This window comes from Bos javanicus, chromosome 9 (genome assembly GCF_032452875.1).
Source record: "Bos javanicus breed banteng chromosome 9, ARS-OSU_banteng_1.0, whole genome shotgun sequence".
Lineage (NCBI taxonomy): Eukaryota > Metazoa > Chordata > Mammalia > Artiodactyla > Bovidae > Bos > Bos javanicus.
In genome coordinates, this window is record NC_083876.1 from 26,344,251 (window position 1) to 26,371,112 (window position 26,862).

At 40.2% G+C, this 26,862-nt stretch overlaps 1 pseudogene; it reads right to left on the reverse strand.

Annotated features, from left to right (window-relative positions):
• Positions 1-15,341: 15,341 nt before the first annotated feature.
• Positions 15,342-26,862, reverse strand: part of LOC133254496 (inositol-3-phosphate synthase 1-like) — a 45,027-nt pseudogene continuing 33,506 nt past the window's right edge.

Consider the following 26,862-nt stretch of genomic DNA (forward strand, 5'->3'; position numbering starts at 1 on the left):
ATAACCTGCCAGGCTCCTCTGTCCATGGGATTCTCCAGGCAAGAACAGTGAAGTGTGTTGACATGCCCTCCTCCAGGGGATCATCCTGACCCAGGGATCAAACCTGGGTCACCTGCATTGCAGGCAGATTCTTAACCATCTGAGCCACCAGGGAAGCCCAATCTAGAGCTAGATGGCTTGGATTAAAATCTTGCCTCTACTCTTTACTAGTTCATGACTTTAGGGCAAGTTACAGCAACTCTGTGTGCCTCAGTTTTCCCGGATATAACATGGGGATAGTAAAAACACATGCTTTACAAAGTTATGGTGAGGTATGAGTTAAGCTATGATTAGAACAGTGCCTGGCATGTAATAAGCATTATAAATAAATGCTGGTTAAACAATAATATAAAATAGAGAGAATGAAAGCAGTGAATGAATGAATTAAACCCAGGTGGGATGCTGGTGAGGATCAGCTCTCAGACTCAGTCATTTTAGTGGACTGCAGTAATGCAGAAGGAAATTTGTCTGGTCCAAAACATAGAGAAATTTGAATAAAACAACAATATTTCTTAAAACAAGGGTGAACTTGAAACCACTGATTGGGGGCTAATACACAAAAACCCATGGTAATTTTCCAACTTGATCTAGGTCCTATTGCTGGGGACTGGAACCAGACTGAGGTGAAGCAGACATAAAAACACAGAGAGCTGAATTTAAGCTATGGATATAAAGCTAGAAGCATTGAAAAGAGGCTTAAGATATTAATATGAAAATGGGGCCAGAAAAATCTATCTATGGCCTGGAGGATGTGACAAAAATATTCTTATTCTATATAATTCTACAGATGGAAAAAAGTGCCACATGTAAAACAAATAGGTATGCAAAACAGCTGTGAGGTACTAATGAATATTGCCTACAATGTATAGAGATTTTACTCTAATGAAATGAATATAAAAATGTTTATGAACAACCCGACTATGTACTATATAAGAAACACATTCAAATTCAATGCCATGGGTAGTTTGAAAGTAAAAAGGTAGATAAAGATATTCCACACCAATATTCATTGATTAAAAAGGAGTGGTTCTATTCAAATCTGATAAAGTATATTTCAGAACAATAAAAATTGCTAGAGAAAAGGAGGGACATTATGTAATGATAAAAGGATAAATTCACCAGGAAGACATAACAAATTGAATTGTGTACATAGCAAACAATACATATGAAGAAAAAAATCATGAAACAAAAATAAACAGACTTGAAAAGTAGACAAATCCAAAATTTGTTCATAGATAGCTGAACAATATAATCAAACCAGCAAATCTAACTGACATATATAGAGCATTTAACTCAGCAATCAAACCTCCGTGGAAAAGTAGGTAAGACAGACTATATCTTGGGGTATAAAACACCAAATTGAAATCATATAGAGTATATTTTCTGACCATAATGAAATCAAACTAGAGATCAAAAACAGAAAGACAATAGAAATACCTTCAAACACAGAAATTAAACAACACACTTCTAAAAATTCATGGATCAAAGAGGAAGTCTCGACAGAAACAACAACAAAAAGAACAGAATGACAATGAAAATACAGCATATCAAAATGCTATATGAAATGTCATAAAAGAAGTTCTGAGAGGGGAATTTATAGCATTAAATGCTTGCATGAGAAATGAAGAAAGTTTTCAAATTAGTAATTTAAGTTTCTACATCAAGAAACTAGACAAAGAAGACCAAATTAAATCCAAAGCAGCAGCAGAAGTAAGATAATACAGAGCATAAATAAATAAAGTTGAAAATAGGAAAATGATAGAAAAAATTAGTGAAACAAAAAGTTGCTTGTTCAAAACAAATAAAAAAATAAAAATAAAATGGATGAACCTCTAGCAGGCTTCCCTGGTGGATCAGTGGTAAAGAATCTGCCTAACTTGAATTTAGTATGGAGTAGATGAAGACCAATATTAAGAGTTAAAAGTTTTTGTTTTTGTCCAGACTCCTAGAGGATCATATGATAAACTGTGGCATAATGGTTTAGTTATATAAAAGCTCTTGATTATACTGCAACAAGTGAGCATTTTATCCTGACAAATAGATCTTAGAAAGAAATTATTTTTAGAGAATAGAAGAAATAAGTTAGTTTCTTTTGGATAGCTATTAACTTATTCTCGATAGGGTAGAGCACATTACTAGAGTTCTTAATGGTTGATGGTAAGGAAGCATTCACTAGTCAGTTTATTTTCCTTTTCAGTTTTGCTCAAACAAAATGGGTTATTTTTGTAAAAATTCTACTGAATTTTAACCAGTAATGAATGAAGGGGATGTCCTCACTTATTTATACATTAATATACTATGTCAGTGTCAATAAACTTATAACTTCACTATTAGTTTACTATTTACCAGATTTTCTATTTTCTAGGACAAAATTGTAATGATAATATAGAAACCTGTCTGAAATAATAGAATTGGAAATTGTGATACTTGTTTTTGTTGCTAAGTCATGTCTGACTCTTTTGTGATCTCATGAACTGTAACCCACCAGGCTCCTCTATCCATGGGATTTTCCAGGCAAGAATACTGGAGTGGGCTGCCATTCCCTTCTCCAGGGGATCTTCCCAGCCCAGGGATGGAACCTGCATCTCCTGCATTGGCAGGCAGATTCTCTACCACTGAACCACCGGGGAAACCCCATTGCAGTAATTTGACTAATCTTAAAAAAAAAAAATTGCAATGCTTAGATACTCAAATTAACAGAGCTGGCACATATGTAAAATCAATGCATTTACCAACTTGTTAAAATGTATTAAGAGTTGGAACTCTACTGCAAAAAACGTTTAAGCACACTTTCTGCTTTGGAACAAAGGGCAATGGTTAAGAATTCTGGCTTTTGTGGTCAAACATATCTGCTCTGTGATCACTAGTTGTGTGGTTTTGAGTCAAAGTAGACTTTTCACACCTTCCTGGGTACAAAGATAACGGGAGGAGGAATTTGTCTTAAAAAATTCTGGTAATTGAATCAAGCCCAGCTTGTGATATACAGTGCCTGATAAACTACTCAAACAGTGTTAGGTTTTACTAGAATTTATCATTGCCTCCGTGGTACCATAATACTGTCAACTATTGGTTCTACATATGAGAAAGCTTTTACATGGAAATCTGATTAATAGAGTTTTCTATATGTATGTGTAAGTAAGACTTTAATGATGAAGTTGTTGTAAAATTAGAAAATAAGACAGCCATTTTTATTAAGTTGCTGTGTTACAGGCACTGGTGAAGAATTTTCACATATTTTATTTCATATTTCACATGTATTATCTCACTTTGTGTGCAGAAGAGCCATGTAGGATAGCAATATTCTTTTCATTTCAGAATTGAGATTAGAAAATTTCTGTTTCAAGAGTTACAGATACATAGCCACAAAATCATATTCAAATATCCTAAATCCCTAGTTTTACTGTCTGGTAGAAAACATGATTAAGCCATAGTACTGATTGAATGGAGATTAACTTTGATACTTCTGCTTGTTTAACTGATTGAAGCAGGTCATGACACAATCTTCGACTCCTGCTGTTGTGTATGTGTATGACTGTGCTGGAAATGTCATAAAATAATTATTGTCATAAAATGTCATAAAATAATTATTCATAGTTTTTAGTTGATTTACAATAAATTGTCAATATATAGGTTACAAGGTCTAACTGATGAAATTATATGATAGATGGATAGATGATAGATATAGCTACTAGGAAAAGTAAGAGGCAGTCTGGCTTTATCATAAATGGATAAAAGACTCATTTTGCTAAGAATCAAGGAATCTGGGCATTTGTAAAGCCTCAGGAAAGTGCCCCTAAACTTTAGCAACCAGGAGAAGTGAAATTAGCAGAAGGATGAAACAGAGGGGAAAATGATCCCCTTATCCACAATTCTCAAACATTTTTAAACATCAAAAATGACATATCATAATATACTGAAATCTTTTAAGCATTTGATTTTTAAATATATGAGTGAACATGCTGTTTTATAAACATGCATTGAAAGGAAGCATTTCGTGTTAATAAAATTAGAGTTTATATTGCATTTGAAAAAATTAATCATTCAATATTTAAATATTTGGGTGAAGATAGAGTTTTTGATATTTTTCTGGATTTATTATACAATTTAGGTATTTTGGGTTTGGAATTTGCATATTAAAATTTGCTATTTCATATTGAAAATTTGATATTGCATATTTAAAATATTGATATTTCAATATTTCCGTATTGAAAACTTGTTAGTTTTAGCCCTAAGGCTGAAGTTTGTATTCCAGTCTTTGTACGCCCTCTTCTGGTTACTGGCAAGTATAAAAAATTCTGAATTTTATCAATGGATTCCAAGATTTGTATCAACGTTTTTATATTTTTATACTTAAATTTCTGAAATATGGCAGTAAATCACCACTTCTGATAGTTGGTGATTGACCAGTTGACCTTAAATAGAGTGTATGATGATCAGAAACGATCTGTGTGCCCCAGAGACCTCTAAGAGGCTTACTTCTGGAAGCCAAGATGCTTTGAATCTCAGGGGTCAAATGGGAACACCATATGGGAAGAGGAAGAAAGAAGGAAGAAAACAGATGTAATTAGGCAGTTGTTACATGTAAAGTGAAGTCTTAGGTATTTCCGAGCCATCATCTCAAACAGATCAATTGTTGCTGTTTTGACAAGAAGGAAATTGAGGCACAAAAAGCCTAAGTGATTTTCCCAAGATTACATAACTGGTAAAGCCAGACATTTGACACCTTCTTGACTTAAGTCCTGTTCTCTCTTCATTAATGGGCTTCACTGGTGGCTCAGACGGTAAAGAATCTGCCTGCAATGAGAGAGACTTGGGTTCGATGCCTGCGTTCGGAAGATCCCCTGGAGAAGGGAATGGCTACTGAATCCAGTATTCTTGCCCAGAGAATTCCATGGACAGAGGAGCCCACTACAGCCCATGGGGTCATAAAGAGTCAGACACGACTGAGCAACTAACACTCCGCTATCTTCATTAATACATAATAAAAGGCAGAGAGGCAGGAAAAAAGTAATGTACAGCACAGAAAAGTTTGTGATTTATTCATTCAATTACTCATTTAACAAGCATGATTTGATTTGTGGATTGTAAAGTAAATACTGTTAAACTAATTTAAATCTATTTTAATTTACAGTATTTTTGTGGACAGACAAAATAAATATTGTCAGATGTCAGATAATCTCTTCATTATGTAGTGATAACATGAAGTAATGAGTAATGAATAAGAGCACATGAGAACAAATTGCATTCTTCTTATTCTTTATTTTAACAAACACACAAAAGCTGTGTTTTTCTTATCCCCCAGAGAGAAAGGGAAAAAAAGAGACAGGATAGAGGGACAGTGATTTTTACCTAGTGCTGACTATACATAAATGTTTTATATATTTTGTTTTTATTAATTGTCTCAACAAACCTGTGATGTGAGGCCTTGATTTTTAATTAAGATAGCCATATATCCTGGCTTGCCAGATTGTCCTGGTTTACTTCTGCCTTCCTGGGATAATTATTAATAGCACCTTCTTTTGCTCTTCAAAATATCCTAATTTGGGGTGTGTGTGTGTTAGTCACTCAGTCGTGTCCAACTCTTTGCCATCCCATGGACTGTAGCCCACCAGGCTCCTCTATCCACGGAATTCTCCAGGCAAGAATACTGGAGTGGGTTGCCATTCCCTTCTCCAGGGCATCTTCCTAACCCAGGGATTGAAGTCTGGTCTCCTGCATTGCAGGCAGATTCGTTACCATCTGAGCTACCAAAATATCCTAATTTGGACAACGTATTATATGTCCTTTTAATGATCTATGTTTTGTACTTATACAAACCAAGGCCAGACAAGTTAAGCAACTTGCCCAAGGTGATCAGTTTGTGAGCTGCCCGGTGAGGACTGGGAGAAAAATCCGCCTAACCCTAAAGCCCAGACTCTTCTTGCTGCGCCAAGGTTGTATATGTCACACCTTCAGAATTTCTTCAGAGCCTTTTTGACTCTCCCTTGCCTCTTGAAGTAATGTGATTTATTGCTTATCCTGCAGGCTTTATAGGCTAAGTCATAACTGCGATTAAACTCTCCGTGTAAAATATAATTTCATTTTCAAAAGGAAACACAGGTCTTGCTGATAGAACCACTCATGAATGCTAACAGCCTTCTTAACTGCAGTCCCCGCTTGCTTTGTCAACTGATCGCCATACAGTGTTTAACTCAGTCATATCAAAAGGTTCTTGTGATACCGAAAGGCTGTATTATCTTTATTTAATATTCTGCCCTTTCTGTGGTGCTCTATCAGATCAAAGTGTTAACCTTGTTGAATGATCATTTTGCTAATGAGTTCCTGGTAAAATTGTGTCATTGTCAGAGAAGAGAGACTCCTTTGAATGAAAACTTTCAAATGTCAATTAAACCAGATCCTTGAAATTTATCCTCTGGAAAGCTGTCCATGGGTGAAACATACTGTATGAACATAGCGGTGGAGCTAGAGGGTGGGGAGTAAGTTGCAATCAAAATGTGAAATGCACAGCAAGGAGGCCTGTGGGGGAAGAACTTACAAAAAGTCAGCTTGCAGGCATATAGGTGTATACCTAAAGGGAAGTGGTTTACCCCCCTTTGCTTAAAGATAGTTGAGGGTGGGCGATCTAAACAGCTAGACAGTAAAATACCATGTTTGATAAAACTCATTAATTTTAATGTGACTTAACACATTTCTTCTCCCGGGAGTACTTTGTTTTTCCTCCTAGAAATTTAAAAAATGAGAATATAGACAAAAATTTCAACATCAACTGACAGCCTAGACACACTTCAGTGAGGGGTCTACTTGGAAAGCCTCAATGCAGAGGTGAAGTCAATCTACTCTGGCAGTTTCTAGGGTGCCTCTCAGGATAGCACATGTGTTTAGGTGGACTTAAAGAAATATTGTGAATGATGGTTTTAAAAAGCTGTTCCCTTTCTGGGCTCTGTCCCTGACATAAAATTCCCAATTATATACTCTATTTCTCTCTTTCTCGGCTTAAAATAACATATACAGAATACAAGTGTGTCATAAACTTTCTCACTTTTGTGTGAGAAACACTTTGTTTTTAATGTGGGGAGAAAAGGATTTTTTGGTGGCTAATGAGGGAGTAGGAAAGAAAAATAATTCAAAACCTCCTTTGTACAGAGAAAAACCACCCTGGATTTTGCAAAAGCACTTCTACAAAGTCAGTGAGCTGGATTGCTCTTGAAGGTTTGCAAAATCCAACTGCAAGAATAATTTAGCATTTTACAGCATCTTCTTTCTTATCTTGGCTTATTAGGGATTGCCAAAATGTATTCCAAAGAACATTAAAAGAAGCTTCCTTTTCTTTTTTCCACTCTCATATGCTTGTGTCTAGCCTCTTAATAGCCCATAATCAGGCGAATTGTTTATGATGCTATTAAGTGAAGACAGCCTTACGCTGAAGGTACCTTGATGTGTTGCCATGGAAATGCCACAAGCACTGATTCGGCATTAGGATTTTTGGCCACATTGTAGAAATAAGCATAGAGAGAAGACAAGTTGAGATTTTCTTTAAAAGAATTCAAAATAACCTCAGTTATATTCATCCCTGGCTTGTGCAACAGATATGTCCTTTAAAGAATTTATTTTTCATAACTTAAAAATATACTGTTATAGATATTTTAAAGAATCCTGATAGCCATTGTTGGCGAGTCTGGAAACAACAAAATTGAAGCGATAATAGTACCTATCCTCTGGTTATATTATTTTAGTATAATTAGATATCATAACGTATGTTAAGCTTTCAGCAAGGTTTTTAGCAATGTAGTAGGTAGATTTCTGGGCTTCCTAGGTGGCGCTAGTGGTAAAGAATCCACCTGCCAATACAGGAGACGTAAGAGAAGCAGGTTCGATACCTGTGTTGGAAAGATCGCCTGGAGGAGGGCATGGCTACCCACTCCAGTATTCTTGCCTGTAGAATCCCATGGATAGAAGAGTCTGGCGGGCTACAGTCCATGGGGTCACAAAGAGTCGGATATGACTGAAAGACTAACATTTTCACTATCTTTATAGTGAAAAACTTTATAGTGTAAAGTATAACACTTTATAGTGTTAGCAAGTAGCATCTTTCACTATCTTTATAGTTATAGTCACTAACGTGACTTTTCATTGGTAATTCAAAATAAGAATTTTAGGACTCTTGCAGGTCAAGATAAGCTAAGAAAAGCTTTTTCTTTCTGGATTCCTGATTTGCCAAGTGATGCTTTCCCCACCACTTCCAGTGACTCACTTATAGACCTCATGGTTCTCATTCTTGTAGGATCTGCTAGGCTGAATGGAGATCCTGGTTCCTGGGCGATGGAGGGAGGAGGGGGGGTCCCTACAAAGGATACAGGAAGTGATCCATTGAACCTGCAACTATAAACTGCCACCTGGTCACTTAGAGGTTCTCACGCCGAGGGATGAGGGGGCATACAAAGGAATACTGTACTGACAAGGATAATCAACCTGGCCTCTTTCACAAGGCAATAGAATTGCTGTAAGTTTCTTTCCCAAGATCACACAACTGTTGAATGGCTCAAAACGCATTTAAACCTAGGAATTTCTGCCTCTGATGTCCATGTTCTTACTATCATATCTTAAAAGAGGTTATCAGGAAACCTTGAAATGAATGCTCATAATGCCTGGAATATGTATAATCAGATCCTGTATTTTCTAACAAAATCAGAGCAATTACAGAAACAAAATTTGGGATATGAATAAGAAATAAGAGATTATTAAGTGATTTAATCTCTACCAGGTAATTGAAGGCATTAAAATATTAATATCCAGATATTAACTAATAAAAGTATATATTAACATTTAGGTAGTATTTTAAAATTTTACATGGAGTCACTTAGTGAGATAAAAGAATACTGCAAATATGGTACTAAAGAGAAATGGTATATGAATGGTAGACTTTCACCCAAAGAAAGTCATAGATCTAGAGCAACAGGTCATCTGGGCTTGGCACTCACATTAAAATAATAGAAATTCAACATCATGCTTTCTGATTTTATTTGACTTAGGGAATCAAGTTAAAAGATGGAAATCAGTAAGCAACAGATAGAGTTACCATACTTAAGAATTTAGAGTCAAATAATCCCAAAAACAAACACAAAACTTTACTTTGAGAGAGAGGGATGTAGAGTTCTGAAAGAAGGTTCTGCCCCAACTAGAGGAGGTTTCCTTTGGGTTGGAACTTTGAGTGAGATCTCTTTGAGTTACCTATTATTAGGTAAAAAATTGGCCCAATTTGGTGGCATGAAACAAACATTTATTTTGGTCATAAGGTCTGTGTGCAGGTGATGAGTGTGGTCAGGACACAGCAGATGTATTTTATTGTCTGCTCCATGGTGTCTGGAGGCTCCAATGGACTATCCAAATGCCCTGTGTTTGTGTTGGAGGCACGTGGGGAGGTGGATTCTAAGGTTAGAATCAGTCTTCTGAGTGCTCAGTCACTCAGCTGCCTGTAGGCAGGGACTTCTGACCAGAATACCCATCAGTAGTCTCTCCTTACAGCCAGGACTTCCCCACTAACAATGAATGTTTGGGTTCCCAGTCAAGCGTTGTCAGAGGGACAGAGCCAGTCAGAAGTTGTGTGGTGTTGCTTCTGCTGCATTCTGTTCTCAGAGCAGCCACAAAGGCCAGCCCAGGTTCAAAGGAAGGGGAAAGCGGCTCTGCTTCTTTACAGCAAGAGGCAAGGTTCTGGGGAAGTTTACAGGGGACAGGAAGTATTTTTGTTTCTGTAAAAGATAACCTATCACAGACCTGAAGAATGAGTAGAAATTAACTGAGCTAAGGAGTGGGTGTGCGACAAGATGAAGAAGAAGAGCATTTTAATGGAAGCAAAGAGGACCACAGGGAACTTGGACACTTGGAGAGAGGAGTGGTACCATTTAATGAGACAGGAAACACTAGTCCTGGGGGAAGATCAAGTGTAGACTTTTGCTTTGAGATGACTTTTAAACATTCAAATTCAAATGTCAGTTCGCAGTGCCAGGAACTCAAAGGATTTTATCAGACTGTATCAAATAGATTTTCCCATGGTTCAGTCTCCGCTTATGAACTGGAAACTCTAGCCTTCCGTAAATTACTCTGTCATATCGAGAGCTTCTCATTTAGTGATTTCTTTAACCAACAAGTATATATTGAGCACCTTAAGTACTAATTACTGTTCTAAGCACAAGGGGTGGTGCTGCTGGGAAGAAATCAAAGTTTCTGTGCACATAGAATCTACCTTTCAGTGATGTAAGTTCCATCATAGATAGTCAACCCACAGATAGATAAGTACAGCCATCCCTTGGCATCTGCATGGTATTGATTCCAACATCTCCCACCCCAAATGCCTATATCCTCAGATGCTCCAGTCTCTTATATAAGATGGTATTGTTATGCTTAGTCGCTCAGTCATGTCCAACTCTTTGTGACCCCATGGACTGTGGCTGGCCAGGTTCCTCTGTCCATGGGGATTCTCCAGGCAAGAATTCTGGAGTGGGTTGCCATGCCCTCCTCCAAGGCATCTTCCCAATCCAGGGATCAAACCCAGGTCTCCTGCATTGCAGGGTGATTCTTTACCATCCGAGCCACCGGGGAAGCCCATAAGATGGTATAGTATTTGTGTATAACCTGTGCACATCTTCCTGTATATTTAAAATCATCTCTAGATTACTTAGAATACCCAATATAATGTAAATGCTATGTAAATAATTGTCAGCATGCTACAAATTCAAATTTTTCTCCTTGGAACTTTAATATTTTTCAAACATTTTTGATCCACATTGGTTGAATCCTTGGATGTAGAACTTACAGATTAGGAGAGCTGACTGTATAAATTATAACTATACGTGCTACAAAGAACAAAGGTAAGGCATGTATGGTAGAAGAGAGTGATAGGTGGCCGTCATATCAGACATTGAAAAGAAGACATTAATAAGGTATAAGGTGATCTATAATGGTGGCCTGCTGGTGGGGATGGCAGGGAAACGATTACCTGAGACCAACTGAGCTGCTGTATAGATCCACCTGAGCAGACTTCTGACTTGGAAGTGTTCTGTCATGATTCCACAATAAGAGCTTCATCCTGTTGGTTCATCAGTTCCTCACTCAGATACACTAAATATCTGATGAGTCAATTCAAGTGGAGTTCCAGCAAGCAGGTATCAGTGAGAAGAATGTTTGAGGCAAAGGGTAAGGCAACTGTAAAAGCCTGCTGCTGCTGCTAAGTCAAGTTAGGTTTATTTATTGATCCTGATATATTTAAGAACAGGGTGGCCAGTTTGACTGGAAAGAAAGTGGTAGATGAGGTTGCCGATGTATCCAGGGACTAGCACATGGAGGGCCGCTTATGTCAACGTAAGGAAGGTTGACTTTATTCAAAATGTAATAGGAAGCTATCAGTAATTTTAGGTAGAAGAGTGGCATGACCTTAATTATATTTTAAATAGATCTGTCTGGCTGCAGTGTGAAAATAATCAAGAAGGGTTTAAGAGTGGGAGCAGGAAGTCGGGTAGGAGGTTATTGCAGTGATCCAGAAATAGAAAACAGTGGCTTAGACCGGGGTGATGGAGGCAGAGAAACTGAGAGCAATCAGGTTTGGGGTAAGTTTAAAGGCAAAGCCTATAAAATATGCTGTCTCTTGCAGGTCATCCTGTAGCAATACAGTTTCCATTCACTAGCCCACAGGAGCTGGTTTGGTTCATTTTCCAGGCTACTGTACTCCTATCGCTCACTTGGTCCATAAAATGTCCTTTCCAGTCACATCACCTGTTGCCTTACCCAAGTGGGGAGCGCATGCTTCCTGCCCCTCTGATGTGACTCACGGTGCTTGATCACAGCATGTGTGCCTTGTCTGTTTCTCCAGAGGGACTTTCCCCCGAATGATGCTGCTTGATCTCTCAAGCAAAAAGACCCTGCTGATCCCATTCCTCTGCTCTCCAGGCAGTACTGGGTGTGTCCTATCGAGGCACTACCCAATGACAGCCTCCTCAAGAGTCCCTGAAGTACTGTGGGCAGGAGAACATTAAGACTCTGTGTGGTACAGCCATCTTTAAGCTCCAGTATATCAGTTAATGATTTTCACCATTGTAGGAATCTTAGAACTTTAAATGATGAAACCAGCTTATGGTGAATTGAACAATAGCATTCACTCTTATATTTGAAAGCATTTGTTCTTCCTCTTACAATGCCACTCATATTTAATTTTTAAATGTTTTCTTATCTTTGATTTCCTTTGTGCTTTATCCTGAAAATTATCCCTTAAATCTGTAATTTGAGGGATAAGATTTTAAGTTTTTCTGGAGTCAAGAAAGGATTTCAATATTAAATAAATGAACAGATGAATGAATATTTAAGTAAATAAAATACGTTGTCTTAGAGAGCTTACAGTGAAGACCTGGAAAAAAGAAAAACTTATTTACCAAATAGAGAAAAGCTTCACAAGGCATCTTAAAGCTTATTTTTCACATGTATGAAAGGCAATGATGAACTAAGATTGAATTTCTTTGAGTACAAGACTTTAGAAAATGATCTCAGGTATTTTTTTCAAGTTGCAATATAATCGACATATAACACTGTATAAATTTAAAGCCTGTGTGCGTGCTGTGTCACTCAGTCGTGTCCGACTCTTTGCGACCCTGTGGACTGTAGCTCTCCAGGTTCCTCTGTCCATGGGATTTTCCAGGCAAGAATACTGGAGTGGGTTGTCATTCCCTTCTCTAGGGGATCTTCCCGACCCAGGGATCGAACCCACATCTCCTGTGTCCCCTCCATTGGCAGGCAGATTCTTTACCACAGATTCTGAGCCACCTGGGAAGCCTTGAGATTATCCTTTCTAATGTGTTGAATATATTGCTGTAACCATTTTGTAAATTGGTAAAAACCCAAACACTATTAAGCCAAATAAACAACTCACGATTTTCTTTTCTACTGGATATTTAACATGAACCATTTTAACATGCTGATTTGATACATTTGTGTATTGTAATGGGGTTGCCACGTGCTATGCTGTGCTCTGCTAAGTCACTTCACTCGTGTCTGACTTTCTGCGACCCCATGAACTGTAATCTATCAGGCTCCTGTCTATGGGATTCTCCGGTCAAGATTACTGGAGTGGGCTGCCAATTCCTTCTCTAGGGATCTTCCTGACCCAGGGATTGAACCTGCGTCTCTTATGTCTCCCAGATTGGCAGGTAGGTTCTTTACTACTAGTACCACCTGGGAAGCCCTGTGATTGCCATAGAAGTGATAATTAGCACCTGTATGATCTTGAGAATATATCACAAATACTCAAAAATATAATATGTGTTTACTAGGAAGAATTTCTGTCCAAAGAAAATTGTGAAATATTGGGAAGAATTAATGAAAGTAGTTATGATTGGGGCTTTTTAGATGATTCTTTAAAAAAGTGTTTTCTTCTGCTTGAGAAGTTCTACATGGAAAAGAAGATAGAATAGATGGGTTAAATAAAAAGTAATTCTTACAAGTAAAAAAGTACAATATGTAACTTTCCAACAAACTTATTTTTGGAAAAAATTTTAAAATAGCATGCAGTTTTAAAATATTTTAATGAAAACTTTAGGTTTTATAATGCACTGTATCACATTTGAAACAATTTTAAATGAGTTAATTAGAGAAGAAAATGATGACTTATGGGCAAAACACAAAATCAGATTTGTGATATTTTTTCTTGTTTGTGCTTCTACAGTCAGTTTGAGGACTAGTGCTCACTTTTACTTTTCACTTTCATTCGCTGGAGAAGGAAATGGCAACCCATTCCAGTGTTCTTGCCTGGAGAATCCCATGGATGGAGAAGCCTGGTGGGCTGCAGTCCACGGGGTCGCACAGAGTCGGACATGACTGAAGCGACTTAGCAGCAGCAGCAGCAGCTCTAATTGATTGTAGGTTAGAATTGCCAGACTGGAATCAACCACTCACTGAAACCAGATTACACATTGCTATTAGGGTTAAGGATGAATAATTCAAGAAGTATTTTGGGGGAGCTCTTTTCACATTGAAACTCTAATCAGTAGGCGGGATTTAATAACACCTGGATTAAGCAGAAACCAATGACGTAAAAATTGCTTCCTCTCTACCCATAAAATTTTTTTTCCTTTGCACTAGAAATTTTTAAAGGGAAAAATCATTCAGAGTATATTTTTTGAGTACCTGGAAGGTATAGCAAGTTAGTTGAGAGCCTCTCACATGAGAGAAAAGATATATAGACTTTTGGATCAGAGAGGAATTCACAGCAAAATGTACTCTATTCGTCTACCAGTTAAAGTGGCTTATCTGTGCTGCCCGCCAGTTAATACGCACAGATTCGCACATACACCCACACACACCTGCTGCCACTGCTGCTCTCCAAGGTTCAGTGTCAAGCAAGGGAATTTCCAGCCAGACACCACTCACTTGGCTTTTACCCCATTTCTTTTTCCTCCCTTCAGATCGACTGGTGTTCAGTATGTCACACTGTTGATTGTTAACTTCTTGAAATAACTTATCCTTCGTTTCCATAACTTCCTGGGGGACCATAAAGACAGAGTCTTATCATACTTGGCAGAGTGGCTCCTGGCCTGTGCAGGCTTGGCCTAGATTGAGCATTCTGGGAGTGACTGCCTCTGCAGACACAAGCAAACTGAGACATGGGTTACGTGTGCCTGAGTCTCCTTAGGACCCAGGTTGGGAGCATGACTTCAACTTAAAAGCACTAACTTTCGTCCAGTGAGAATCCTTGTTTCGGGGCATTGCTGCATCCTTACAAAGGCTGGTGTGAGCCTAAGGGAGTGCAGTTTCCTACTCTGATTTTTTTTTTTTTTAATTAGCTGAGGATAAAATAATGATGATACTTTGTGGATCTTGTGTAAATTGTTTTCAATGTCTCGGTCTTAACCTCTGATTCTAAGAGCAATATGAATTTAATAGCATGTAAATCCAGCTGCTTTAGATAGTCAGTGAATTAATAGTAAAAAGAAGGGAAAGAACAAATTTGTTACCCATATCCCTTGTTTTTTCTCATTGTGACTGCAGAATTTTTTTTTTGGTTTTTTATATGTTTCACACACACACATAACAATATAGCTGGAATAAACTTCTGTTTTGTTAACCTGGTATTATTTGTTATGGATAAAATACTAAAATCAAGCAAGTTGTGTTTTGATTAAAGAACTTAAACATTTGGTTTTTATTATCATAAACCTACTAATTTACTAAGTAAAACTTTTTATTTAATTTAATTTTTTTTTTATAATACCTGCTAAGTCAATTCAGTCGTGCCCAACTCTTTGTGACCCCATGGACTGTAACCGGCCACGCTCCTCTGTCCCTGGGATGGCACTAGCTTTATTTCTTCTGGGGGCCTGAGGAGCACTGGGGATAGGAGTAGTTACGGGGGAGCTGTATGGTCATGGCCTTAGGTGGTGGTGGGCATCTGGGGTGCCTCAGCTTGCGAGTGCCCATTGGTGTCACCAGTAAAGCCATTGGGGGAGGCGGGCACTGCTCCTTTCTCACAAGACACACGGCGGGCAGTGGCCACAAGCCCAACTCACTCGAGGACAGGGGCGCTTCATCTCGCGCTCCAGAAGCGCATGGTTCTACAGTGGAAGCCCCACGCAGACTCTGAAGGTACTCTCAATGCAGTTGGTGCTGGCGGAAGAGTGGGTTGGCCACTGGGCTGCCCCATCGCCCAAGCTGTGCTTGCAAGAGGAAGCCAAGCTGCACAGCGACAGCACCGGATGGAAGCTCTGTAGCTCTGGGTTGACATCTGTGCAGAAGATCACGCGCTGGCATGGTTTGGCAGCTGCTCCAGGTCCGGTGTGAGGGGCTTGGCCAGGAGCGAGTCCTCGAATGTGTTGTGCAGTTCCAGCCTGTTGGTACCACCTAGCATCCGTTCTGCTGTATACTAATCCAGAACACGCTTGCTGTCACCCACGTATAGCACGTGCTTGATGACCATGCAGTGACCCGGCTCCTTGCCCTGCAAGTAGAGCGCTGCGTCACCGTGCACCAGCACATTGTATACCACGCTGCTCTTGGACACCTCCTTGGAATGGAACTGTGTTGGCGCCGACGGATTCTGCCCGTCATTGCTGCCAGGTGTAGCTCACGATGGACAAGGTCTTGAGGCCAGAAACAGTAAGGAAGTCCGTGAGCACGAACCTGACCTTGGTCTGGCCCGACTGATAGTCGTCTCCACCCACAAAAACACCGCACTGCCAAGTGAGCTCCAGGGTACCAGGCAGTGGCGTGGTCTGTGAGTACCCACCGAGGAGAGCACAGCCCTTCAAGATGCTGGCCACCCTGGACAGCATGGAGGGCAACACTTCCAGGCCCAGCTGGACGGTGCGCAGCAGGCTCTCAGCGGTGTCATTGAGACGCAGGAGCACTTTGCAGAAGCACTCAGGGCTGGCGGTCCACACCATGGGGACGTCTCCTCCGGCTGGTGCGTGCGCGCGCGTGCCCGGGATGACGTCGTCGGCGTGCGCGCTCTGGTTAGTTAGTTGAGAGGAACTCGGAGGATACAGACAGAGCAGCGAGGGCCCAGAGTTTCCAAGAGCGGCCAGAATAGCTCCTGCAGAGCCTGTGAGTGCCGTGTCACCTCCTGCAGGTTCAGAGATGATCATGCTTGAGTCGGAGAACAGGTGGTCGTCGAGCACCACCATGGGCACTGAGCTGAAGGTCACGAATAGCTCCTGGCCCTCATTGTCCAGGCTCAGGCTAACGAGGGCCGTGAGCGTCAGCCAGTGGTTGTAGCTGGCCTCCTTGAGGCAGGTGCAGGTGGCCCAGGAAAGGTGCAGTCCAGCATGGCAGGGCTCAGCCTGGAGCGGTTGTTCCTGTCCCAGCGGAGCAGGACCCCGAGCTGGGGCACCTGCTGGGCGGCCTGGAGAGCGAAGCACGTGGACCTGGCTTCGTGGTTGACAAACGTGATCCAGTACTTAATAAGTCCATGGCGTCCGGCTGTAGACTGCAGCAGGCTCTCAACCTTGAGCTTGGTTTTCATCCATCATGAGGAATGGTGCGGAGTCGGCAGGGACAGCAGCACGTGGCTAAGTAAAACTTTTTATAAAACTTTTAATAGAGCTATAAATTTAATCATAAAACATATATATATATATTTAATTTAAGGAGATAACACATACGAGTTTAAGTTCAACTTGGTTTGATTCAAACATATCCTTCTAGACCTAAGACTGTATGAAACATTTTATCTGGGCATTTCAATGAAAACGAGTCCCTTTGTGTGTGTGTGTGTTTAAATTGGAGGATAATTGCTTTACAATGTTGTGTTGGTTTCTGCTGCACGAAATGTGAATTAGCCCTAAGTATACATATATCCCCTCCCTCCTGAGCCTTCCTCCCACCTCCCCCCACCCCACCTCTCTAGGTCATCACAAGAGCATCCGTTTAAGCTCCCTGTGCTACACAGCTGCTTCCCACTAGCTAGCTGTCGTACACATGCTGGTGTGTATATGTTAGTGCTACTCTCTGGATGTGTCCCACCCTCTCCTTCCCCTCCTTGTTCACAAGACTGTCCTCACCTTTGGGTCCATTCCTTCCCTGCAAATAGGTTCATCAGTACCATTTTTCTAGATTGCATGCTGCTGCTAAGTCACTTCAGTCGTGTCTGACTCTGTGTGACCCCATAGACGGCAGCCACCAGGCTCCCCCATCCCTGGGATTCTCCAGGCAAGAACACTGTAGTGGGTTGCCATTTCCTTCTCCAATGCAGGGAAGGGAAAAGTGAAAGTGAAGTCGCTCAGTCGTGTCTGACTCTTGGAAACCCATGGACTGCAGCCTACCAGGCTCCTCCATCCATGGGATTTTCCAGGCAAGAGTACTGGAGTGGGGTGCCATTGCCTTCTCTGTCTAGATTCCATATGTATGTGTTAATATAGGATATTTGTTTTTCTCTTTCTGACTTAACTTCACTCTATATAACATGCTCTAGGTTCATCCACCTCAGTTCACCTGACTCAATTGCCTTTCTTTTTACAGCTGAGTAATGTTCTGTTGTACATTTGTACCACATCTGTCCATTCATCTGTTGATGGATGTGTAGGGTGCTTCCATGTCCCGGCAATTGTAAATAGTGCTGCAGTGAACATTTTGGTACACGTGTCTTTTTGAATTACGGTTTTCTCAGGGTATATGCCCAGTAATGGGATTGCTGGGTCATAAGGTAGTTTTATTTCTAGTTTTTAAAGAAATCTCCATGTTATTTTCCATAGTGGTTGTATCAATTTGCATTCCCGCCAACAATGCTAGAAGGTTCTCTACATCCTCTCCACATCCTCTCTTCTCCATATCCTCTCCAATATTTATTGTTTGTAGATTTTTTGGTGATGGCCATTCTGACCAGTGGAGAAGGCAATGGCACCCCACTCCAGTACTCTTGCCTGGAAGATCCCATGGACGGAGGAGCCTGGTGGGCTGTAGTCCATGGGGTCGCTAAGAGTCAGACACGACTGAGTGACTTCACTTTCACTTTTAACTTTCCTGCATTGGAGAAGGAAATGGCAACCCACTCCAGTGTTCTTGCCTGGAGAATCCCAGGGACGGGGGAGCCTGGTGGGCTGCCGTCTATGGGGTTGCACAGAGTCGGACACGACTGAAGCAACTTAGCAGCAGCAGCAGCAGCATTCTGACCGATGTGAAGTGGTACCTCATTGTAGTTTTGATTTGCGTTTCTCTAATAATGAGTGATGTAGAGCATCTTTTCGTGTGTTTGTTAGCCATCTGTGTCTTTGGAGAAATGTCTGTTTAGATCTTCTGCCCATTTTTTGATTGGTTGTTTGTTTTTCTGATATTGAGCTGCATGAGCTGCTTGTGTATTTTGGAGATTAATCTTTTGTCAGTTGCTTTGCTTGCAACTCCTATTCTGAGGATTGGCTTTTAACTTCATTAATTGTTTCCTTTGCTGTGTAAAAGCTTTTAATTTTAATTAGGTCCCTTTTGTTTTTATTTCCATTACTCTAGGATGTGGGTCAAAGAGGATCTTGCTGTGATTTATGTCAAAGAATGTTTTCCTATGTTTTTCTCTAGGAGTTTTATAGCTTCTGGCCTTACATTTAGGTCTTTAATCCATTTGAGTTTATTTTTGTGTATAGTGTTAGGGAACATTCTAATTTCATTTTTTAAAAACATGTAGCTGTCTAGTTTTCCCAGCACCATTTATTGGAGAGGTTGTCTTTACTTCATTGGATATTCTTGCCTGTCTGTTTGTCTTACATAGCTGTTGTCCTGACTGACATCTCCTATAAAATTAGTGAAGGGCTGACTTAATTCCTTTTATTTCATGACAGTTTCTGTAAGCTCACATAATCTTACAATTCTTTTATTGTCAGATTTAAATCTTAGATGGAATGACTGGGATATAGAATTGAAGAATATATGTTGACACAAATTTTAAAACTAAATTGTTTGCATGTTTACTTACTCTATGATAAATAGATAAATATTTACTCTGTGAGGGCTTTCCTGGTAGATCAGCTGGTAAAGAATCCTCCTGCAATGCAGAAGACCTGGGTTTGATCCCTGGGTTGGGAAGATCCCCTGGAGAAGGGAAAGGCTACCCACTCCAGTATTCTGGCCTGGAGAATTCCATGGACTGTATAAATCCATGGAGTCCCAAAGAGTCAGATGCAGCTGAGCGACTTTCACTTTACTCTATGAAGCCCTTTAAACACTAGATGGCACTAAAAATATATCATGATAAATTTTGTTATTCATCACGTGGATGTAGTATTAATGTTATGAGCTTGTAAGTTGGTACGTACTTAATTTAAATTTTTTAAACATTTAAAACAACTGAAGTGCTACTAGTGCAGTTGATTATTGAAAGAGGTAATAAAATCACCAAACTGCAGAAATACATAATTTGTAATTAAAGCTATTCAGTGTTCAGTGGACAACAGATATTACCTTTCTGAAGGCTTTTTCATCATATGTGTTTGCTCTCTAAATTCACTAAGGGAAAGAACTACTTTGCAAATGAACTTAATGGATAGGTCCTTTTTATTTGTTTGGCTGCGCTAGATCTTAACTTGGTATCTTTAATCTTCATTGTGTTGGCATCTGAACTCTATATTGTGGCATGTGGGATCTAGTTCCCTGACCAGGAATTGAACTGGGACCCCCTGTATTGGGAGTGCAGAGTCTTAGCCGCTGGACCACCAGCAAGGTCCCCAGTGAATAGGTTCTTAAACTGTTTAATAATCTGATTGATGATGAAGCATGATGTATGAGCACATTGATAAAAGATTGAAATTCTTGACATGTAATACTTGATGTATGAGCACATTGATAAAAGATTGAAATTCTTGACATGTAATACTTCCTCTAACAAAAATAACATAAAACATGTAGTGATATACCACTACATGAGGACATCAGTGACTCACAATAGATTTATCATCAGTCCAAGGAATATTTCCAATTAGTCACTGCACAGAAAGCTTTGAAATGACCTGAAATATCACAGGAAGAGTTTCCTAAATTTGACAGCTGTCCTAAAATTTTACCCATTATTAGTAGATAATTTGTGAAGCTGAAAGAAACTTTTATATACTATTGCAAGTAAACACAGGAAGATCAACTGTGCTAGAGGAAAGCCCGAGTTATCTTCTTTGTCCTGTGGAGACAGGATTGATGAGGATAGCCAGTCACCAGGGAGAGGTGTGTTAGGTGGTAACATAATTCAGGTGTTCCGTAGTGTCTGGATCTTGTGATATTTGTAGTATTTGCTTGCTTTAAAAAGTTTCTCATTTTTTGTGACTTCTCATTACAAACATGTTATTCATTTTTGTACGTAATGTATTTTTTTTCTTCAATAGGGTTCAAAAACGGTATAAAGCTTCAGATCGCACAAATTATTCATTTTTAGCCCATACAGTCTCTGCTTTTTTTCCACTATTGGACTTTTGTTTATGTTGTTTTCTTTGTTTTTTATGTCCTCTCAATATTGCCTTTCTAAAATCTACTTGCCTAGGACTAAAATATCTGGTACATATATCATATTTCCTTCATGAAAAGGACTTTGATCTCTCTCTCAAAGCTCTACATTTCCTTAAGTCAATCAAGAATAATTTCTCCCTCATCTAGAAAAATGTATTTTTATTTCTTTTGTGACATGTTACTTTGTATATCTTACATTATATATACTTATGACTGTGTTATTTTTCCCTGTTGGGGTCTTAACTTTCTGATGAAAGAGTCTAAATCTTACCCATATGCATCCTGTGTAATATTTAGCACAGTAATTTATAACATAGGTATCCCCTAAATATGTGTAAAATAAATTAATGAAGGCATGAACATTGTTTGATCTGAGGGTCACAGCATAATGTTTTTCTCTGCCTATTTATTCAAACTCTGAATATTTTGGTCTTAGGTGTATACTTGTATTTAAAATAAAATATGCAACAACCAGACTCTTGGAGGAACTAAAGAGGGGTTTTTACGTTTACAAGAAATCATGGTCCCATCTTGATATCGGCAACATTACAAGACCACAGATCCCTCTTCCAGCATATATTTAGTCTACATCAGAAGGCAGCAAACTATAGCCCATGGGCTAACTCCAGTCAGCTGCCTACTTTTGTAAATGTTTTACTGAAACACAGCTGATTCATTTTTATCACGTCTGTGGTTGTTTTCAAGTCACAAAAGCACATTTGAGTTGTTTCGATAGACTGTTATAGTGAGCAGAGCCTAAAATCTTTACCATCTGATCCTTTAACAAGAAAATTTTGCTGACCTTTGATATGAATCTTGTTGGTAGTTAGGTAGCCAGATAACTGTATAGGAGAATCCAAAGCTTTCCTTTTAAAAAATGAGTTGGGAATAAGAGAACTACTAAAATTTTAGCTTTGGAGTTAACACTTTTTCAGAGTGTGTTAAAGGTTCGTTTTCTCTTGGAACATATACACCCCATTGGGTAGTAGGAACTACTCCATAGAAATTTGCAAACAGTGGAGAAAGACCAACACATCTTTCCACACAAAGAGGTGGAATTTAGTGTGGTTTGCCACACTAAGTAGGCCAGCCAGTAGTCACCGAATCAGTAACTTGTGAAGTCCTACAGTCAGTTCAGTTCATTCACTGTCATTTCTGACTCTTTATAAATCCATGGACTGCAGCATGCAGAGCTTCCCTGTCCATCACAAACTCCCCGAGCTTGCTCAAACTCACTTCCACTGAGTCAGTGATGCCATCCAACCATCTCATCCCCTTCTCCCCCCTTCAATCTTTCCCAGCATCAGAGTCTTTTCAAATGAGTCAGTTCTTCGTATCAGGTGGCCAGAGTATTGGAGTTTCAGCTTCAGCATCAGTCCTTGCAATGAATATTCAGGACTGATTTCCGTTAGGATATACTGGTTGGATATCCTTGCAGTCCAACGGACTCTCAAGAGTCTTTTCCAACACTACAGTTGTTGAGGAAAAAAAAGCATCAATTCTTTGGCTCTCAGCTTTCTTTATAGTCCAACTCTTACATCCATCCATGACTACTGGAAAAACCGTAGCTTTGACTAGACAGACTTGTTGGCAAAGTAATGTCTCTGCTTTTTAATATGCTGTCTAGGGGTGGTCATAGCTTTCCTTCCAAGGAGCAAGCATCTTTTAATTTCATGGCTGTAGTCACCATTATCAGTGATTTTGGAGCTCCTAGAAATAAAGTCTGTCACTGTTTCCACTGTTTTACCATCTATTTGCCATGAAGTGATGGAACCAGATGCCGTAATCTTAGTTTTCTGAATTTTGAGTTTTAAGCCAGCTTTTTCACTCTCCTCTTTGACTTTCATTAAGAGGCTCTTTAGTTCTTTTTTTGCTTTCTGCCATAAGGGTGGTGTCATCTACATGTATGAGGTTATTGATATTTCCCCAGGCAATCTTGATTCCAGCTTCTGCTTCTTCCAGCCCAGCATTTCTCATGATGTACTCTGCATACAAGTTACATAAGCAGGGTGACGGTATACACTCTTGACGTACTCCTTTCCCAATTTGGAAACAGTCTGTTGTTTCATGTCCAAATCTAACTGTTGCTTCCTAACCTGCATACAGATTTCTCAAAAGGCAGGTCAGGTGGTCTGGTGTTCCCATTTCTTGAAGAATTTTCCACAGTTTGTTGTGATCCACACGGTCAAAGGCTTTGGTATAGTCAATAAAGCAGAAGTAGATGTTTTTCTGGAACTCTCTTGCTTTTTCAGTGATCCAGCAGATATTGGCAATTTCATCTCTGAAGGTTCCTCTGCCTTTTCTAAATCCATCTTGAACATTTGGAAGTTCACAGTTCACGTACTGTTGAAGCCTGGCTTGGAGAATTTTGAGCATTACTTTGCTAGTGTGTGAGATGAGTGCAATTGTGTGGTAGTTTGAGCATTCTTTGGCATTGCCTTTCTTTGGGATTGAAATGAAAACTGATCATTTCCAGGCCACTGCTGAGTTTTCCCACTCCAGTGTTCTTGCCTGGAGAATCCCAGGGACGGGGGAGCCTGGTGGGCTGCCGTCTATGGGGTCGCACAGAGTCGGACATGACTGAAGCGACTTAGCAGCAGCAGCAGCAGCTGAGTTTTCCAAATTTGCTGGCATATTGAGTGCAGCACTTCCACAGTATCATCTTTTAAGATTTGAAATAGCTCAGCTGGAATTCCATCACCTCCACTAGCTTTGTTCGTAGTGATGCTTTCTAAGGCCCACCTGACTTCACATTCCAGGATATCTGGCTCTAGGTGAGTGATCATATCATCATGATTATCTGGGTCATGAAGACCTTTTTTGTACAGTCCTTCTGTGTATTCTTGCCACCTCTTAATATCTTCTGCTTCTGTTAGGTCCATACCATTTCTGTCCTTTATTGAGCCCATCTTTGCATGAAATGTTCCCTTGGTATCTCTAATTTTCTTGAACAGATCTCTAGTCTTTTCCATTCTGTTGTTTTCCTCTATTTCTTTGCATTGATCACCGAGGAAGGCTTTCTTATCTCTCCTTGCTATTCTTTGGAACTTTGCATTCAATTGGGTATATCTTTCCTTTTCTCCTTTGCCTCTTGCTTCTTTTCTTTTCTTAGCTATTTGTAAGGCATCCTCAGACAACCATTTTGCCTTTTTGCATTTCTTTTTCTTGGGGATGGTCTTGATCCTAGCCTCCTATACAAGGTCATAGACCTCTGTCCATAGTTCATCAGGCACTCTGTCTATCAGATCTAATCCCTTGAATCGATTTGTCACTTTCACTGTATAATCGTATTCCAGTGTATAATGGTAAGGGATTTGACTTAGGTCATACCTGAATGGTCTAGTGGTTTTCCCTACTTTCTTCAATTTAAGTCTGAATTTAGCAATAATGAGTTCATGATCTGAGCCACAGTCAGCTCCCAGTCTTGTTTTTGCTGACTGTATAGAGTTTCTCCATCTTTGGCTGCAAAGAATATAATCAATCTGATTTTGGTGTTGACCATCTGGTGATGTCCATGTGTAGAGTCTTCTCTTGTGTTGTTGGAAGAGGGTATCTGCTATGACCAGTGTGTTCTCTTGGCAAAACTCTATTAGCCTTTGTCCTGCTTCATTCTGTACTCCAAGGCCAAATTTGCCTGTTACTCCAGATATTTCTTGACTTCCTACTTTTGCTTTCCAGTCCCCTATAATGAAAAGGACATCTTTTTTGGGTGTTAGTTCTAAAAGGTCTTGTTGGTCTTCGTAGAACATTCAACTTCGGCTTCTTTAGCATTACTGGTTGGGGCATAGACTTGGATTACTGTGGTATTGAAAGGTTTGCCTTGGAAACAGAGATCGTTCTGTCGTTTTTGAGATTGCATCCAAGTACTGCATTTTGAACTCTTTTCTTGACTATGATGGCTACTCCATTTCTTCTAAGGGATTCCTGCCCACAGTAGTAGATATAATGGTCTTCTGGGGATTATTCAAGGGATTAGATCTGATAGACAGAGTGCCTGATGAACTATGGACAGAGGTCTATGACCTTGTATAGGAGGCTAGGATCAAGACCATCCCCAAGAAAAAGAAATGCAAAAAGGCAAAATGGTTGTCTGAGGATGCCTTACAAATAGCTAAGAAAAGAAAAGAAGCAAGAGGCAAAGGAGAAAAGGAAAGATATACGCAATTGAATATAAATTCACCCATTCCAATCCATTTTAGTTTGCTGATTCCTAAAAGTGTTCACTCTCGCCATTTCCTATTTGACCACTTCCAATCTGCCTTGATTCATGGACTTAACATTCTAGGTTCCTATGCCGTTTTTCTCTTTACAGCGTTGGACTTTACTTCCATCACCAGTCACATCCACATCTGGGTGTTGTTTTTGCTCTGGCTCTGTCTCTTCAACCTCCCGAGTTATTTCTCCACGGATCTTCAGTAGCATATTGGGCACCTACTGACATGGGGAGTTCACCTTTCAGTGTCCTATCTTTTTGCCTTTTCATACTGTTCATACAGGATGAGTCCAAAGGTATAATTCTTAGAATCTGCCCTTCCCAACTCACATTAAAATACACACACACGCACACTCATACTCACACTGCCTATTGTGTACAGTAGGCCTGGCTCCATCCAGTGAAGGATGGATCTGATGTGCAGAGTGAGGGCTGTGTCCCGTGATGAGAGGCCCTGGAACAGGAGGCCTTTATTGCATAGGCAACTGGCATCCAGTCTCTGCTTTTTCTCGATGCCTTTCACCTGCCTCAGCTTCTCCTAACCTCTCTCCCCTGCCTTTTCCTGTTCAGACCAATTTCCAGTCTTCCAAGAGTAGGAGATCAAGTCATGGGTTAACCGAGTTAAAACCTAGCCTCCCAGGAAACAGTGAAGGTGGAGAGATTTCAAGAGGGCGTTTGAGGGGCTTCCCTGGTGGCTTCGTGGTAAAGAATTCGCCTGCTAAGGTGGTTCAGGCCTTGATCTGGAAAGATCCCACTGTGTGCAGTGGCTAAGCCTGTGCACCGCAGCTTTGGAGCCTGTGCTCTAGAGTCGGGAGTGCCACCAGAGAGGCCCTGGTGCCTAGAGCCTGTCCTCCTCAATAATAGAAGCCACTGCAGTGAGAAGCTCGCACATTGCAACCAGAGAGTAGCCCCCACTACTCAAAGCAACCAGAGAAAAGCCCACACAACAACAAAGACCCAGCACAGCCACAAATAAATACATCAATAAATAAAGAAAAAAAAAAAAAAGAGGACACCATTGCAGAAAAGCCAGCTGTGCTTGGCAACAATGAGGTGGTTCAGCAGGCTGTATACTCCAAAAAGTTGTTCTCTGTGATGAGAGCAATAAAGGGTCCTGGTGAGCAGACCCAGGGCCACTGCCTTCTTATCCCTGAGACTACCATGTAGGAATGTGCCTTAGATGAAAACCAGAATATTTATATTAAAAAAGTTAAAATATTCAAGATACACCACCTGCACACAACTCGTCCAGTTGGCATCCTGAGAGCAGGACCCAAGGAGCGGTTTTCTAAGGGAGCAAATACATGACGAGCGTATTGGCTCAGCAGGTATGGGTGGGACTGAGCAGCTGCGCAGCAGGTCTGCAGCTGTTCCTCTGAGCAGCCCTTTTGCCTATCACAATACATTTCTTGGGAATAGGGTTCCTGGCACCCTATTGCAGGAGTGGAGATGACATGGAAAAAATCTTGGAGAGATTCCGTCCTATGGAATATAGTGACCGGTGGGTTGAACCCATCAACTTGATCTCATGCCTTATCTTTTCATTCTGGCATGGCAAATATTATTATTACATATCCCTCTTTAAAAGGAAAACACCTTCTCTACTCTGGCCACTTTCAAAGGCTGGAGATTCTGGGGGCAGAGACTTTGATAAAGCGTGC